The following is a 19752-nucleotide window of genomic DNA, read 5'->3' as shown; positions in this document are numbered from 1 at the left end:
AGACCAGAAGCCTACCAGTTGCAAGCAGGTCCACCAGGTATGCAAAACTTCTCCACGATGGCCACACCCACAGCGATCACTAGAAGTTGGGTTGGCATGGGCAACACTGGCTGGAACCCAGTACCACCTCAACAACACTTTGTATGCCGTTCCAAGGTGGCAGTGGTACCACACTATCATGTGGTTTGGTGCAGTGCGTTTTTTTGCTTGGCCAAGTGCCTTTTGCTGTCAAAAATGCACCACCCAGGAATGCGTGGGAATCACACAGGAATGGCCCTAAAAGTTTAAATGCATCAAAGAGACAGAAAGTTGAACAGGTTTCGGAAGCAGACCCTGCCACCCACTTTTGGTGATTTTTCTGGATTACACCGGACTGATATTAAAGTTACTTTTAAGAAAAGCATCTAATTACACAGATAAAATACAGTATATACAAGAAAGTTATTTTGCTTGCCAATGGGTTTGCATTTATATTCTTTTACACAGTACCATCACACAGCAAACCCAGAATAATGACACCACTTTCTCTGTTAGGACTCATCGGTTTACACCAGGGGTGGCCAACCAGTGGCCCGGGGGCCACATGTGGCCCGCGGAGCCCTCTGATGTGGCCCGCGATCTCCTGCTATGGAATGGGGAGTTGACAAACCCAGATCACAGGTTGCCAACCATCCATACCACAGCATTAGTGTTGTGAATGAAGCTTGTGGTAGAGGAAGAAAGCGGCTGCAGAGCAGAGCCCCATAAGCCAATGCTTCCTGTACAGCGCTAGCTTTTGCCATGGGCGGAGTCTATGGCAAAGTTCAGCTAACCAGCAGGATAGACACATGTGCAGTACGCTGCACCCGCGGTGTGGGCAGACCGCAGCACATCATTGTGAAAGCAGTCTTAGGCCCCTATCACACAATCGGCCCGACCCAATCGGATCCTCAATTCACCTCTATAGAGCGGCAGATGTAGACAGACTTTTGTCCGCTTACGCCCGCCTACCTCCAATCCGCAGAATTTGTCCCCTTCCATCTGAGCGGATCGGAGGGCCTATAGAATAGCCATGACCTGTCATCCGCCTGCTCTGCTCATTGTGGCCCGCGACTGGTTACCAAGTTGCCTAAGTGTCCCTCGCTCTTCAAAAGGTTGGGCACCGGTGGTTTACACCATGACCCACACAGGCGACCAAGTGCGGGTGCCCGTTTCCATGAGCTTTTTGCATGTTCTTACATGTTGCGTGTAGGACAGCCCATTAATTTCATTGGGCTGACCTACACATGAGAAATGTGGAAAAGAAGTCCCTTACTCTTTTACAGAAAGGTGCCACACTGAACCTACACGTTGCCTGTTTTGCAACGCTGTGGGATGCCATTAATGGCACTGCCATGTGTCTGCTAAAGGTCAGCATGTTTTATGTTTCCCAATGTGCAAAGATCTGAACCTAGCCTAATGTGCATTATACTGCACTGCCCAGAAACGCTTGCACTATAGTTTGGCAGCCCACCAAACTATAACACATTGCCGCCAAGTTTGTTGGGGTGCCCTTCTGAGGGAATGGCACTGCATCGCACCAATGCAACTAATGTACGTTGACACTGCAGTAAACCACACAGTAATACACTTGTTACCTGCCTGCCATGGTGTGAAAGGGCCCTTACAGTTAAGAAATATACTCCTGGCACCACCCAATTAATTGTAGATGTGCAGAGTACACGAGAATAAGTGGTCCAAAATCCGAACCTTTTTTGGAGGCAACTATCCATCAAATCCTATCTATCCTATCATAAAGGGTCCCTGGAGAAGTCTGTACATTATTGGAAAGAGGAGAACATTACACAATTTGAATAAGTAGAGGGTTTTATTGGAAATGATGCAAAGGTCGAAATCCAGCAAGTTTTGGGGGGCTCAAAACTGAAGGGGGCTCAAAACTCCCCCTTCATCAGTTTAACATTCAGGCACATTGACGCCTAAACATTTTGCTCCCTGATGAAGGGGGAGTTTTAAGCCCCCGACACAAGTTGGATTTCTACCTTTGCATCATGTTCAGTAAAACTGGATAGTAAACTTAGGCCTCGTACACACGACCGAGAAACTCGATGGGCGAAACACATCGTTTTGCTCGTCGAGTTCCTTGTGAAGCCGTCGAGAAACTCGACAAGCCAATTTTCTCCATTCCCGTCAAGGAAATAGAGAACATGCTTTATTTTTGGCTCTTTGAGTTTCTCGACAGTTTCCTCAACGAAAATGTACACACGACCGGTTTCCTCGTCCAAAAAATATCTCCCAGCAAGTTTCTTGCTGGTTTTTGCCGAGAAACTCGGTTGTGTGTACGAGGCCTTAGTCAGATGTTGTTTTGTTCTCGTCTTTCCAATGTACCACCCTGCTAAGTGGATAGACAAAGAGGAACAGGAAAATGATAAGCTCATCCCTCTGCTCACTCCACCTGTCAGCTTGTATCTTTCCAGCTTATTTACATGCGACTGACTTGTTTTTCTGCCGTTTCTTACTATACCTCTCTTGGCCTTGGAATAAGAGGCTGTAATTAAGTCAAATTCAAGTACTTCCACTTATTAAACACTTGTAATGTTATGAACACAAAGCATTTATACATTTACTTGTGTCTTTTATTATCTCTGCCTGATGTATATGCAAACTTTTTTTTTTTCATCTTTTTATTGTATTTTGAAGTACAACAGTACAAACATACAACTAAAAAACAATAAATCAGTGTTGTTTTACCCACGCAAGGGTTAATCATGAGTGGCGTAATTATAAATTTCACATGAATGTAACATCTAGATGAAGTTGGTGCAACTTCCAGGTAGAATTATACAGCATTAGAGTAGCATATTAAGAGGAGGAGGGCAAGTACTACTCATACGTCATTAAGCAATATAGAAAACACACAAAGAGAAAAAAAAAATAAGATACTAGGGACTCAGTTAAAGATGGACGTCTAGTGGATATGAGTACCATACGCTGTATCATAGCAACAGGAGACGGAGGAAGGATCTGCTAGCCACTTGGACCACACTTTTTCATATTTTCCTGGGTAACCACAGTTGGCATAAGTATCCTTGTATGGCGGAAGGCTATTGTATTGTTTATGAGTTGTTTATAAAAGGAAATAGGGGAGGGGGGGGGCTTCATCCAATGCAAGGCAATAGCCTTTTTAGCATAGAAGAGAAGGAGACTGACTAAGGTCTCTCCCACCCTAGTAAGGATGAGGTTACCTACCAGGCCCAGTAGGCAGACTTCTTTAGCTAGTGGGATTGGGGTCTGAGCAAACACATTAATAATGGATAGTGTGTTCATCCAGTACTCAACAATAGGGGGGACAGGTCCAGAACATATGGGTGAAGTCACCCCGGGATTGGCCGCATCTCTAACACTCAGGGTAATGAGATACATTCATCTTATGTAGCCTGGAAGGAGTATAGTAAGCTATGTGCACTACTTTAAATTGAATCATTCTATCACACTAAGAAATAAGTATATGTGAACCTTTACCTTGTAAAATAATGCAAGAGAAAATGTTTCTGAACATACTATATACTCTGAAATGTATACTAATGTCAATTCTAAACAGGTGTGGGTAGATACTAGGGTTGTCCCGATACTAGTATCGGTATCGGGGCCGATACCGAGCATTTGTGCGAGAAATGGTACTCGCGCAAATGCTGCCGATGCCTGACCCGATACTTCTCTATTGCAAGAGAGCGGTGGGAAGGCGAGGGGGCGGAGAGTGGGCGGGGTGCGGGGAGCAGTCCTCAGGCGGGTAATAAGTGGCTGTAATTAGTTCTTACTGTTCTCTATCATGTCGCGCTGTTCCCAGTGGCCACTTCCCTCCTCTCTTCTCTCGTTGTACGCTTGTGACGTCATCTGAGATGGACGAGAGGAGAGGAGGGGCCACCGGGGAATAGCGCAACATGGAGAACAGTAGGAACTAATTACAGCCACTTAGTACAGATGTGAGCCGCTTCCTGCGCTACTCTGCATTTAAAGGAAACGAAAGCGAAACAGTGCCCTGCTGTGCATGCCATGCCCAGATGTGCCCAGTAACCTGATGTGCCCCATGCCCAGTGCCCTGATGCCCTGATGTGTCCAGTGCCCCGCTGTGCCCAGTTCCCTCACTGTGCCCAGTACAATGTGCCCAAGTACCCTGATGTGCCCAGTACCCCACTGTGCCCAGTACCCCACTGTGCCCCGCTGTGCCCAAGTACCCTGCTGTGCCTAGTACCCCTCTGTGCCCTGATGTGCCCAGTACCCTGATGTGCCCAGTACCTTGATGTGCACCATACCCTGTGCCCAAGTACCCCACTGTTCCCAGTGCCCTGATGTGCCCAGTACCCTGATGTGCCCAGTACCTTGATGTGCACCATACCCTGTGCCCAAGTACCCCGCTGTTCCCATTTCCCTGATGTGCCCAGTACCCTGATGTGCCCAGTACCCTGATGTGCCCAGTACCCCGATGTGCCCAGTACCCTGCTGTGCCCAGTACGATGTGCCCAAGTACTCCGCTGTTCCCAGTGCCCTGATGTGCCCAGTACTCTGATGTGCCCCATACCCTGTGCCCAATACTCTGATGTGCCCCATATCCTGTGCCCAAGTACCCCGCTGTTCCCAGTGCCCTGATGTGCCCAGTACCCCGCTGTGCCCAGTACTCTGATGTGCCCCATACCCTGTGCCCAGTACTCTGATGTGCCCCATACCCTGTGCCCAGTACCCTGACCACCAATGTAAGAGACATTCTTAAATTTGAAAACGGTCACATTAAAAAAAAGTATCGGTATTCGGTATCGGCGAGTACATGAAAAAAAGTATCGGTACTTGTACTCGGTCCTAAAAAAGTGGTATCGGGACAACCCTAGTAGATACCCCTGGTGACAATGGGGGTGGAGGAGGCACAGAAGCTTAAACGGAGCATAGGCACTGTCCGGTGCAATATGCACAGACAGAAATACACTGATTTACTAAAAGCAAAATAGACTGTGCACTTTGCAAAGACCAGTTGCCGAGGGAGGGCGCAGAGTTCAGTTGGACTCATATGGCTTTCCAGTTGAACCCAGAGCTTGGTTGATGAATGGTGAAACCAATTAAGAATGCGAGTGATGACCGCTTCCTTATGATATACCAAAGCATCCGGAGTTTCAGCTCCTCCTTGAGCTTTCAGAAGGGATAATGTTTTGTATCGTATTCTGGGGCTGGCTGCATTCCAGATGAATTTAGAAAACATCTGGTGTCATTTCCAGAAATACGAGGTAGGTATGTATATAGGGATCGTTTGGAATAAGTACAGAAACCGAGGGAGAACATCCATTTTCAGGGCATTCACCCTACCCAGCCATAAGTGCCGTTTGGATGCATAGAAAGATAGGTCAGCTTGGGTTCGAAAGAGTAAAGGAGTAAAGTTCCTGGAAAAAAGCTGGAATTTGTCCACAGGTATTTGGATTCCTAGATACCGAATGGAAGTGGAGCCAGTTTTAAAAGAAAAGGTGGTCGAAAGTAGCTGCAGGTCCGACTTTGGTAAGGAAATAATAAGGATTTCAGATTTACTGTAATTTACTTTGAAATTAGTGACTACCTGGAATTTCTGGAACTCCAGCAGCACTGAGGGTAGAGACAATTGTGGGTGTGTCATGAATAGGAGCAGGTCATCAGCAAATCGGGCGAGTTTAGTATGAGTATACTAACTGTTATACCTTAAATAGAAGGATTACGTAAGGCAATAGCCAAATGCTCGATAGTAAGGCCATAAAGAAGGGGGGACAGGGGACAACCTCTGTCGTGTACCATTAGAGATAGAGAAAGCTGGGTGTAACAGGATGACCCGTGACACCCAGACACTTTGTGAGGATGGGGGATACTCCTGTGTCAGCGTCACTGATAACTCTTGGGTCTGAGTCCACCCTGTGCCCTTTGGGCATGGGGTGGCAAGTGAATCATAATTCAAGTATTACATGAGATGGGACATTAATAATAGTTCATATATTGCAGGATTTTAAAACACTGCAAGATGTTGGTTAATTGTGACCCAACCAGTTAATAGTGACTCATTCTATGATTAGCCCTGACTAGTGACATGCTAATTGAGTCAGGGCCTGGAAGATATTCCATTAACCATTGTGTAAGTCTGTAAAGGTGTTAATCCAGGTCTGCTCGCAGACCTCTAATTATGTATGCTAAATACTGTTAACATGTTAAATAAAGCTGGCTCTTGAAAGGCCTTTAATTGTGTGATAACACTGTCTAAAGCCTATTGATGCTCAGAGGTGTGAATAGGTGTCAAGCTGTATGTGGAGACGGAACGTCTGCCTAGGGAACTCAGTGTGTGATGGTGTAGTCAGTAAGAAGAAGAGTTTTCGGAGTGTTATGCCTAGCTTCACGCCCACTCACAAATACGACCTGATCCAAATGAATTAAACGAGGCAACAATGGCTGCAATCTATTGGCCAGTATTTTGGCGAAGGCTTTCAAATCAACTTCAATCAGGGATATTGGCCTATAATTCGCACATAAAGTTGGGTCTTTGGTTTTGCCCTAAGGGAAATATGAACTTTGAGTGTTTGTGGACGGAACACTGAACCCTCTGACATGGAGTTGAACACTTTAGTTAAGAAGGGAGTGAGAAGGGTAGCAAAAAGTAAAGGAGTAAAGCCGTAAGGGCCTGGGCTCTTGCCAGTTGGAGTTCCAGCAATGGCTCTTGCAACTTTAAGTGGAGGTTCACCCGAAAAGTTAATTTTTAAGATTAGATTGATGCTCATTTCAAGGGGAATCGGGTAGTTTTTTTTAAATCGAAGCAGTACTTACCGTTTTAGAGAGCGATCTTCTCCGCCGCTTCCGGGTATGGGCTGGGGGACTGGGCGTTCCTATTTGATTGACAGTCTTCCGACGGTCGCATACATCGCGTCACGATTTTCCAAAAGTAGCCGAACACAGGCGCCGTATAGAGCCGCACCGACGTTCGGCTTCTTTCGGCTACTCGTGACGCGATGTATGCGAACGTCGGAAGCCTGTCGGAAGCCTGTCAATCAAATAGGAACGCCCAGTCCCGAAGACCATCCCCGGAAGAGGCGGAGAAAATCGCTCTCTAAAACGGTAAGTACTGCTTCGATTTAAAAAAAAACTACCCGATTCCCCTTGACAAAATGAGCATCAATCTAATCTTAAAAAAAAAAATTCGGGTGAACTCCTGCTTTAATCTTCTGTAATAAGTGTTTTCGGGTCTTTGATGGTGTCGTCATCCAAGGTTGGAAGCGCAGTTTCCATAATATATGACAGCTTGTCCTCCTCCAAAGTGGAGGGGGAACCTGAAGACTGAGCCGCAGGAACGGGCTACTTTTTAACACAAGTACATTGTACATCCGGAACATATCAAAGACATGAAATGTGAGGGAAACATACTTTTCAGGGTGAATCAAGTTTCTGACTGTTGCAAAGTTTCTTAGATAGTACTAGCAGTTTACTTGTTTGAACTAGTTCTTCTTTACCATATGGTAGTAGAAAGAAATTGAAACTGGATAATGCGTAAGCAGGTCTGCGTGAGATTTAGGAGCAGCTTACATTTGTTTTTTGCATTGGTAGCCGGTGAGTCGTCATTGCCACGTTACAGGGCATGCTGTGCCAGCTCGGTTTACATACACTAGATCGGGTTCATAGCAGGGGTTCCTGTGCAGAAGGACAAGTGGCTGCCTCAGCATTATTGTAGTGTAATGGGAGCTGGCGGAAGGCTCCCAGCTATGCAGGACTGTCCCGAGGAGCCGCCCAATGGAATTCTGCACTAAGGGGGCTTGTTACTTTCTGCAGGCAGCAAAGAGCGATCTTTGGGGCTTTTAAGGGCTTTGTCACACCAGATGCTTTCAGGTGCGTTTTTTTAAACCCATCCTGAATGCATACACCTTCAAATCAATGTTTTCCAAACACCCTATCTCACACCTCTGCAATCAGTTCAAACACTTTCAAAAAAGGACAGTAGCACTTTTTTCTTTTTTTTACACACATGGAAATGCGTGTAAGCTCAATGGAATGCATATAAAGGCGGGGGAAATAAAAAAAGGTTAGAATAAATGCACTGCGACACATTACAAAAGCATGAAAAATGAGCAGCTAACATGCAACCCTGAGGTATTGCATACATGTTCATATGCTCTTCTACTAGTGTATACTTAAAGGGTTTGTAAAGGATTTTTTTTTTAATCTTAATAGCTTCATTTGCCTTAATGCAGTGCTGTTTTCATGTCCTCATTGTTCGTTTTTGCTCTCAAGTTGCTGTAATTCTTCTTTGATCTCCACACTTCCTGGTTGTCTGTTTCCTGATGACCACGGTGCTGGGAGCTTTCTCTCTGTTCACTAATCAAGGAGGTGTGATTACTGTGGGCCAGATTCTCATAGAATCGGCGTTGGCGTAGTGTAAGCCATTTACACCACGCCACCGCAACTTACTGGAGCAAGTGCCGTATTCTCCAAGCACTTGCTCCGTAATTTGCGGCGGCGTAGTGTAAATGGCCCGGCGTATGGCCGCGTAATTCAAAGGGGGCGGCTTGTATTCAAATTAAGCGCGCCCCCGCGCCGATTGAACTGCGCATGCGCCGGGCTGAAAAATAGCCCAGTGCGCATGCTCCAGCTCACGACGGAAAACGTCAATGACGCCGACGTGAGCGTCATTGACGTAAAGTCGTATTCAAGAACGACTTAGGAAATCTACGTAACCGACGGAAAAAGACGACGCGGACCCGACGCCATACTTAACATGGCATACGGCGGACTGGCGTAAGGTTACCCCTCATATAGCAGGGGTAACCTTACGCTTACGGAAACTACGAGTACGCGACGCAAATTCGTTCGGGAATCGGCATATCAGGCTCATTTGCATAGTCAAATGAGACCTGAACGTAAACGCCACCTAGCGGTCAGCGTTGTATTGCATTTAGGATCCGACAGTGTAAGTGACTTACACCAGTCGGATCCTAGCCTAATTCCGGCGTATCTTGTTTTGTGAATACAAAACAATGATACGCCGGCGGGAATTTCGAATTATGCCGGTGTATCTGTAGATACACCGGCGTAACTCTTTTGAGAATCTGGCCCTGTGTGTCTAAAACCCCTCAGCACCAATCAGTTTTGTTTTCCAAACCATCACTGCCCTGTATTGGCTCTGTGGCTATGTACAGCAGAGGCAGGAAACAACATGCAAAAACAAAACTAGAAACTGCAGGTACATTATATGATTGATTTTTATCTATTTTTAAAAGGAATCGGTTAACTATTATGTCTCTATACCCTGTAAACAGTCATTTCAGCAAAAAAAATGTTTTATTTACAATTCCTTTAACTTTACTGGCCAGATCACCAAGTAATAAACTATGGGGATTATTTACGAAAGGAAAATCCACTTTGCACTACAATTGCAAACTACGGGGCAGATTCAGAAAGATCGGCGTAATTTTGGGCGGGCGTAGCGCATCTCATATGCGCTACGTCGTTGTAACTTAGAGAGGCGAGTACCGTATTCAGAAAGAACTTGCGCCCTAAGTAACGGCGGCGTAGCGTAAATGGGCCGGCGTAAGCCCGCCTAATTCAAATTATCAAGGCAGTGGGCGTGTTGTATTGAAATGAGCCGTGACCCCATGCAAATGAGGGGCCGAACGAACGGCGCATGTGCCGTCCGTGGACGTATACCAGTGCGCATGCTCAGAAATCACGTCGGATAGAATGTCTAAGATACGTCGAACACTGCCTACGACGTGAACGTAACTAGCGCACAGCCCTATTCGCGTACGCCTTACGTAAACTACGTAAATTTCTACGGGTTTTCCGACGTCCATACGTTAACATGACTTACCCCTGCTTTATGAGGGGTAAACTTACGCCGGTCCTACGTCTTACGTAAACAGCGTATATTAATACGCCGGGCACAAGTACGTTTCTGAATCAGCGTATCTAGCTTATTTGCATATTTTTCGCGTAAATCTACGGAAACGCCCCTAGCGGCCAGCGTAAATATGCACCCAAGATACGACGGCGTAAGAGACTTACGTCAGTCGTATCTTGGCCAAATTCTGGCATATCTGATTCTTTGAATCAGGCGCATGGATACGACACCTCACATTCGGACTTACAACGGCATATCTGGAGATACCCTGTCATAAGTCCTTTCTGAATCTGGCCCTACAAGTGCAAAGCGTACTTGAAAATGCACTGAAAGTGCACTTGGAAGTGCAGTCGCTGTAGATCCGAGGGGGACATGCAAGGAAAATAAAAAACAGCATTTTACTCGCACATGATTGGATAATAAAATCAGCAGAGCTTCCCCTCATTTCAGATCTACCCCCTCAGATATACAGCGACTGCACTTTAACCACTTCCCGACCGCCGCATGTATATGTACGTCCACAGAATGGCACGTACAGGCAAATGGCCGTACAGGTACGTCCTTGCCTTTCCGCGGGTCGGGGGTCCGATCGGGACCCCCCCCGCTACATGCGGAGCTGAAGAACGGGGAGAGCCGTATGTAAACACGGCTTCCCCGTGCTTTACTATGGCGCTGCATCGATCGAGTGATCCCTTATATAGGGAGACTCGATCGATGACGTCATTCCTACAGCCACACCCCCCTACAGTTGTAAACACACACTAAGTGAACACTAACTCCTACAGCGCCACCTGTGGTTAACTCCCAAACTGCAACTGTCATTTTCACAATAAACAATGCAATTTAAATGCATTTTTTGCTGTGAAAATTACAATGGTCCCAAAATTGTCGCAGTCACGAAAAAAAAAAAAATCGCTGATCGCCGCCATTAGTAGTAAAAAAAAAAAAAAATTAATAAAAATGCAATAAAACTATCCCCTATTTTGTAAACGCTATAAATTTTGCGCAAACCAATCGATAAACGCTTATTGCGTTTTTTTTTACCAAAAATAGGTAGAAGAATACGTATCGCCCTAAACTGAGGGAAATTTTTTTTTTTATATATGTTTTTGGGGGATATTTATTATAGCAAAAAGTCTATTTTTGTTTATAGCGCAAAAAATAAAACCCGCAGAGGTGATCAAATACCACCAAAAGAAAGCTCTATTTGTGGGGAAAAAAGGACGCCAATTTTGTTTGGGAGCCACGTCGCACGACCGCGCAATTGTCTGTTAAAGCGACGCAGTGCCCAATCGCAAAACCTGGCCTGGGCATTTAGCTGCCTAAAGATCCGGGGCTTAAGTGGTTAATTGCAAGTTCAAGTGCACTTTTCACTTGTAGCGCAAAGTGGATTTGCCTTTAGTAAATAACCCCTATGGAAAAACAGACTCAGCGAGAGACTGTATCAAATATGTCATTTTTGATTTGGGCCACACTTTAAAACAGAACTAAACACTCCTATCCTTTTCAGCCAAGGAAGCTGCCATCTTAGCCTCTGTTTGATCTCCAACTGCCATGGTGCATAATGTGATCCGTTATGTCACCAGCCATGTGATGGTTTGACAGTTTGGTTAATAGCACAAGCAAATGTGACAGTTGTCATTCCCAACACATGCCAGGAATGTAGCTGTTTTTTAAACCATTAAGTCAATTAGCCAGATTCAGGTTGGCCGGCGCATCTTTCCAGCGGCGTAGCGTATCGTATTTACGCTACGCCGCTGTAAGTAAGTGAGGCAAGTGCTGTATTCACAAAGCACTTGCCTAAGTTACGGCGGCGTAGCGTAAATGGGGCCGGCGTAAGCGCGCCTAATTCAAATGAGGGGGGCGTGTTTTATGTAAATAGGTGGTGACCCGACGTGATTGATGTTTTTTACGAACGGCGCATGCGCCGTCCGTGTACATATCCCAGTGTGCATTGCTCCAAAGTACGCCGCAAGGACATATTGGTTTCGACGTGAACGTAAATTACGTCCAGCCCCATTCATGGACGACTTACGCAAACGACGTAAAAATTTCAAATTTTGACGCGGGAACAACGCCCATACTTAACATTAACTAGGCCAGCTATTTGTTGGCCTAGTCTTACGTAAACGGCATATCTTTACTGCGACGGGCACACGTACGTTCGTGAATCGGCGTATCTAGGCATTTGCATATTCTACACCGAACTCAACGGAAGCGCCACCTAGCGGCCAGCGTAAATATTGCACCCTAAGATACGACGCTTAGGAGACTTACGCCGCTCGTATCTTAGCCTAATTTAAGCGTATCTGGTTTCCAGAATACGCTTAAATTTACGACGGCGCAGATTCAGAGTTACGTCGGCGTATCTACTGATACGCCGACGTGACTCTCTCTGAATCTGGCTAAATGGGTTTAGCTCCTCTTTAGATTGTAATATGCTGAGATTGAGAAGTGGACTTCAGAATTGATTTAAAATTGGTCCCTTTCTGTACCACAATTCATGCCGTTTTACTTTAAGCCTATTTTTTGGTTTCTGTTCAGATTTGGTTGAGCGCTCTCCGTGTGATTCCTTATAGCGGCCGCCTGTTGTGCGGTAACATAATATTGCACATAATGTACCATTCTTCTCTGACAGGAGGGACCTTCCTTTCAATCTGTTCACTTCCAGATGGCATCTCTCCTCTCTGTGTAACAAATAAATGATAAGTCGATAGACCCGGCTTGGACTACATTTAGGGCAGAGTATTCCTAGCACTGTACAAGACCCAATCCAGGCTGTCATCTCTCCGCTGCCGTATTACAGTCAATACTTTGTACTGCCAGCTCATCCCAGGGTCCGCGCTAGCCGCCTTTGATATAAAGCACGCTTGCGTCACTGTCTGCTACGGCACAGAGCGAATTAATAAAACATGACTTGATCTGGCGTAGTTTGCTTTGTAAAACTTGTAAAAAAAAATTTCTTCCTCCTTGTTGGGTTGGAATTTGAAATGTTAAACATTAATGGGATGAGCAATACATTAATAGAATGACATAACGTTTGCGTCAAACTTTGTTCCACACCTGGGGTCTTTATTGCGTAGATGCTGCGGTATTAAAGGATATTTCCACCCCATACTGAAAACTCAGCACAGTGGTTCCATCAATGAGATCTGCCATCTTTACATCCCTTGCTGTCATTCCTGCTGGTACTAATTTGTTTTTACCAGTTTGTGATGGTGGTGATTGAAGATTGTGGTTCCGTCGATCTTCATTTATCGCCTACAGGTTCTGCAGTTCACCCCATTCTTCAATATTAAAAGGGGACCCATAAATAAAACTGATATGTCCATCAAAGCAAGGTTTGAAAAAAAATAAAACAGGATCAATAAAGTTAAACTAAAGGCAAAAAAATAAAATAATCCACTGTAAAAATATCCTCTTTTAGTTAGATTCAGGTACGAGTGCTTAAACTTGCGGCGGCGTAGCTTAGCCTGTTTAGGCTACGCCGCCGTAAATTAGCTAGGCTAGTAATGATTCTCAATATACTTGCCTGCTAATATACGGCGGCGTAGCCTAAAGCGGGCGGGCATAAGGGCGCCGAATTCAAATGTGTTGGAGGGGGGCGTGTTTGATGGCAATGAGGCTTGACCTCAAGTTTTTTACATTTTTTTTCAAGTGCGCATGTGCCGGGCGCCTACATTTCCCAGTGTGCATTGCGGCTAAGTACGCCGCACGGGCCTATTGATTTCGACGTGGATGTAAACGACGTAAATCCCGATTCCCGGACGACTTACGCAAACAACGTAAATAATTCGAATCTCGCGGCGGAAACGGCGGCCATACTTTAACATTGTTATTCCACCTAATAGGTGGAATAACTTAAGGCCTGCTAATGCTTTACGGAAACGGCGTAAATCGACTGCGGCGGCCGGGCGTACGTTCGTGAATCGGCGTATAAACTCATTCACATATTCTACGCCAGCCGCAATAGAAGCGCCACCTAGCGGCCATCCAAAATATTGCAACCTAAGATAGGACGGCGCAAGACGTCCTATCTTAGATATGTTTAAGCATATCTCTGTTTGAGCATACGCTTAAACATAGGTCGGCGTAGATTCTGATTTAGGTCGACTTATCTACTGATAAGTCGGCCTAACTCTACCTGAATCTACCTATATGTACACAATTCAGCACCCACCCTGTGTCAGATATCATGGTCGTGCTACTTGTTACTATAATTATGCTTCTTTAGACTACCCATATACCTATAGGAATATATTGAGAAAGAGGGATTTTAAAGATGCCCAGACACATAAGTGTGATAAAATACAAATCCTTTATTGTACATAGGCATAAAAAACAGAATATGATACTCTTGAATTGCTAAAACCAAATAGGAATATCCATGCAGAATGTATATATAGTTACAATTGCTCAACATGTTTCACCAACACAGGCTTCTTCAGGATCTTTACAGTACTACATAGTGGTACAGCTGCAATTGAGAAAAACAAACCATTACTCAAATGACAATAAAACATCATATCATGTAAGTGTTGACACAGGTATATAACATATCCATCATTATAAAATAAATGAATTGGAGGGCATCTCACCAAGAAATTCCAAAGAGTGATATAGCAGCAACTCCAGCAGATTGCCCAAGTACACACACCCTTGGATCACCCTCAGAGGTATTAGTGAGCCACAGGGGGAGGACATCTAGGCAAAGCACTTTCTGAAATTCAATAATTATAGGTTGGCATGAAAAAATATAATAATACCCATAGGTGCAAGATAGTTCTCATCAGACTTGTGAAAGATTTAGTAATGAAGAAAATTAACAGACAATATTTATTTGCGTGATGATGCCCAAAAATCCAACGGACAGAAAAAATTGCAAAGAAGCCTTTATGTACCATACCTGATGAAGCACCCTGAGCTGCTATGAAACAAGTTGATGGTGTTATAGCATAACAAAATACATTTCTGTTTGATGTGAAGACCTCACAACATCCTTAATTTTCTGCTTTCCAAAATATACGTCATTAAGAGAGCCTTGGAAGGAGATTTTTCTCTTTGAACCTTAAATATGTGTGACCTTCAATTAACTTGAGATAAAAGAAGCGTTCAACTTTAGACGACCCATTTCTTCAGACCACTGTCTCATATCTTTGAGTAGACTAAGTTGTTTCTCCTCCTCCAGCTTACTGATTGGACAGTAAAGGAGTTGCACCACACTGATAAAAGCATCAGAGGGGAGATTTCTCTTAACTCCCTGTCCCATAGACACAACTGGAAGTGAGAGAAAATCCCTCCAAAGTGAGGGCATCCCTGGTTGTCATCAGGGTCACCAGAACAAATGTCTTCGTTGGAAAATTCCCCCTGTATATTGTTCTGATGACAGCCCACTTTTAAAGTGGAGTTCCACCCATAAATATAACATTACATCAGTAGTTTTAAAAAAATGTCATTAGTCCTTTAAGAAAATAAAAAACATTTTTTAGATACCTTCAAAGTGTTGTTGCTAGGCAGAATAGTTAATCTTCCCTCTTCCTGCACCTAGGTGCTTAAGCTTTCTAACCTACACCGCACAGACTCCTGGGAATGTAGTGGGTGTAACTTTCCAGGAGTCTGAAGTGTCAACTTCCTCTGACACTCCCGTTGCTATTGAAACCTGATCTGAAACCTATTACACTGCTTGTGCAGCACTGAGCATGTGCAAGATCTGCAAGGCTGAAATCCAGGAAGTCATACAGTCTGGCTTCATGATGCCCACACTTAAGATGGCCCCAGTCAATTTATATTTTATAAAGTGTCTAAATGCTGTAACAACCTAACAAAACGGACCTTAGTTTACAGACTAACTTTACTAGAATACATTAAGCTTGTGTATTACAGGGGTATTTATATTTAAAAAGTGAAATTGTGGCTGGAACTCCACTTTAACTTTCACTTTTAATGATAATGGTAAACAGGGCAAATAAAGAGAGTGAATCTACCTAATGGGGCACAGACACCAATAAATACCAGACAGACATTCTAATCATTCTCCACGCTATCCAAAACAAAAAAAAAGTTTTGCCTTTAGTCATACATTAAAGGGGTTGTAAAGGTTTGTTTTTTATTTTCTAAATAGGTTCCTTTAAAGCGGATGTGCCACTAAAAAAAAATATTAAAAGCCAGCCGCTACAAATACTGCAGCTACTGACTTTTAATATTAGGACACTTACCTGTCCTGGAGTCCAGCGCCGTCCGCAGCAGATGACGAGCGATCGATCGTCTCTCTGCTGCTCCCCCCGCCATCCTCAGTGAGGGAACCAGGAAATGAAGCGCTCCAGCTTCACTACCCGGTTCCCTACGGCGCATGTGCGAGTTGAGCTGCGCTGCTGATTGGCTCCCGCTGTGCTCTGGGAGCCGAGTGTTCCCAGAGCACAACGGGAGGTGACGTCATGCCCGGAGAAAACCCGAATCTGTGTGGCCGGAAGTGGGTGCAAATACCTGCCTTTAGACAGGTATCTGCAACCCCCTCCCCCCTGAAAGGTGTCAAATGTGACACCGGAGGGGGGGAGGGTTCAGATCAGCGTGAGTTCCACTTTAGGGTGGAGCTCCGCTTTAAGCTAGTGCATTGTTGGTTCACTTACCTTTTCCTTCGATTTCCATTCTAAGGGTCCTTTCACACTAGCGGACCGTTCGTCCGCTCATTACAAGTCCGTTAACGGACTTGTAATGAATCCCTATGGGAACGTGTCCGTTAGCGGATGGAGCATCCGCTAGCGTCCGCGTCAGTCGGGATCCGCTTTTCCGAACAGAAGAAACCCTATTTTTCTTCCGTTCGGCGGAGCGGAACTGATGCAGACAGACAGACGGTCCGTCTGCATCAGGTTCCCCATAGGGCAGAGCGGAGCAGAGACAGGGCGGTCCCTGCACTGTGTGCGGGCACCGCCCTATCCGCCGACAGCTGAGGGGGGACCCCCGCTGAGCCGACGGAGACACACGGAGCGGACCCGGTCCGCTCCGTGTGAAAGAGCCCTAAATGTGTTTTTTCTTTGTTTTCTTTGTCTGAATTTCTCACTTCCTGTTCCTCCTCAGTAAGTTGCTCTGGCTGACTATCCACCACTCGAAAAGCTTACTGAGGAGGAACAGGAAGTGAGAACAGGAACAGGAAGTGAGAAATTCAGACAAAGAAAAAAAACATTTAGAAGGGAAATCCAAGGAAAAGGTAAGTGAACCAACAATGCACTAGCTTAAAGGAACCTATTTAGAAAATAAAAAATTAATCTTTACAAACCCCTTTGAAATAAAAAGTTATGTAACTTTGTTTACTGATTACATAACTATATTAATTTTGCATAATAATTACCTGGGGTTTTATTTTTTAAAACCTCAAAGTTTGTATGTTGTGGCTTAATTTCTCCTTACCTCTTCCCCTTAATTGTTGCTCATATGCTGTATACGTTGTGTGGGCTACTGAATGCCTTAACCTCCCTGGCGATATGATTCTTTCAGAAAAAAGGTGCTGAAAGCGGTACAATTATTTGCAAGGAAATTTGGTGTTTTATACTGTAGGCTTGTAATTCTTAGGAATAACTCACTTAAATCTGACCAAACAAGAGTCTAATAGGCATCCGGGTATGACATTTTTTTAAAAACAAAATTATAAATTATAATATAAAAAATAATTATAAATAATTACAACAAATAATAATATAATTATAATAAAAATTATTCAATAATGTAATCAACTCAAAATCACTGAAATTTGCTCAGTTGCAGAATTGTCGCTGTCATTACTTTTATTTTTTTATGACGAATTTCCCCGCAAATCGCTATCGCACAATTCTGCAAGTGATTATAATTTATTATCGCTGTTTTCTAGCTGATCTAAAAGCACTTTTGACATAAAGGGACACTTTTGGTTGCTATGGACAATCTACAGTTTGCATGGAGAAAGAACAGTTTTTATTATATAAAAGTACATGTAGGGCACTGGGCAGACCACTAGGGACAAAGGGGGTGTGTATTTTTTACATACAGTACTGTAATCTATAAGATTACAGTATACTGTATGTAATGTGTTTGTTTACGTTTTTGAATTTGGTGCCGTTCTCCGCTCCCGTGCGTCGTAACGTCGCAGAGAACGGAGATCGGCGGCACAGGAGGACACTGTGTGAATCGAGCGAGGTCCTGCTCGCTCACACAGCGCGGTGGCATCGCTGGATCCAGGGACAAGGTAAGTAACTTTGTCTGTGGCTGCAGCGAGGCGAGCCTGAGTCTGACTCGGGGGTTACCGCTTTTGGTATAAAAATCTAACCCCGAGTCAGACTCAGGAATACCGCTAGGAGGGTTAAAAGAGGAACTTCACTAACCCTTGCTCATTTCCCTTTTAAATCTCCTCTTACCTGTCTTAGTGGGTTGTCCACAATTAGCCTACTCACCTGCCAAATGAGTCTGGCGTTTTCCCATTGTAACCCATGGCCCACAGCACCATCTTTTTCTTTGACGTCATTAGGGAGCCAGCTATTCCCTCTAGGTTCTCACAGCCGGTCCCCTTATGATATGGTCTCTAGGTCCACCCAACTCCTGCCACTCTATAGATGCAGATGTCTCCTGGGATGTCTGATGTTGATCTCCCAGGAAGCTGCGGTTGTAGATCTCAAGTGAGGCCCCGTACACACGGCCGAGGAACTCGACGAGCAAAACACATCGTTTTGCTCGTCGAGTTCCTTGTGAAGGCGCCGAGGATCTCGGCGAGCCAAGTTTCCCCATTGACTAACGAGGAAATAGAGAACATGTCCGCGTCGGTTTCCTCGGCCGAAAGTGTACACACGGCCGGGTTTCTCGGCAGAATCCAGCTCCGATCGTGTGTACGGGGCCTGACCCTTGTTAAAATATATTGGGGGTCAGTGGGAAGAATGCTCCGCTCACAGCAGTGGTTTAGGATTCCACTCCTACAGACTGCTAAGAGAAGTTTATTAGAGTTATGCTGCTGGCTCTGCCAAGTAGTGTTATGGCCCAGAACTATGCAGACACCATCAGATGGGAGGTCAATCAGCCATAGCTCAAGGAACCTCTAACAACCTCTGGAGGACTCCTAGGATCCCACAGAACCTTGGTTGAGAGAATGGCTGGCTTAGGATCACATAATAATCAATATCCCCCCCCCCCTTTTTTTTTCTTTGAAGTCAAACGTTCCTCCGGTTTTGACAAAGATCCTTTGTTAGATGCTATTCAAAGTCACATGGAATGCTGCCAATTTACTGCATGCTTTTTGGTTTCTTTTCTCCTGCATTCTTCGATGGTGGACCATCTAGCTGAACAGGGAATGACAAATACTTTGGCAGATAAATAGTTTACATACAGTATCTCACATTTTTGGAAATATTTTATCATATCTTTTCATGTGACAACACTGAAGAAATGACACTATCCCCTCAAATAACTCAACACACAGCCATTAATGTCTAAACCGCTGGCAACAAAAGCGAGTTCACCCCTAAGTAAAAATGTCAAAATTTTGTCAATAATTTGTGTGGCCACCATTATTTTCCAGCACTGCCTTAACCCTCTTGGGCATGGAGTTCACCAGAATTTCACAGGTTGCCACTGTAGTCCTCTTCCACTCCTCCATGGTGACATCACAGAGATGGTGGATGTTAGAGACCTTGCTCTCCTCCACCTTCTGTTTGAGGATGCCCGACAGATGCTCAATAGGGTTTAGGTCTGGAGACATGCTTGGCCAGTCCATCATTTTTACCCTCAGCTTCTTTAGCAAGGCAGTGGTTGTCTTAGAGGTGTGTTTGGGGTCGTTATCATGTTTGAATACTGCCCTGTCACCCAGTCTCCGAAGGGAAGGGATCATGCTCTGCTTCAGTATGTCACAGTACATGTTAGCATTCATGGTTCCCTCA

The 19752-nt window shown here is 44.7% G+C and overlaps 1 protein-coding gene across 1 annotated transcript in view; it reads left to right on the top strand.

Annotated features, from left to right (window-relative positions):
- FKBP1B (FKBP prolyl isomerase 1B) overlaps window positions 1-19752 on the top strand; it is a 133765-nt gene that overhangs the window by 20929 nt on the left and 93084 nt on the right. The gene's annotated exons all lie outside the window — the stretch shown is intronic.

The sequence above is a fragment of the Rana temporaria genome, chromosome 4 (genome assembly GCF_905171775.1).
Source record: "Rana temporaria chromosome 4, aRanTem1.1, whole genome shotgun sequence".
NCBI lineage: Eukaryota > Metazoa > Chordata > Amphibia > Anura > Ranidae > Rana > Rana temporaria.
Note: the sequence above shows the minus strand (reverse complement) of the source record. Positions and strands in the feature narration are given on the sequence as shown.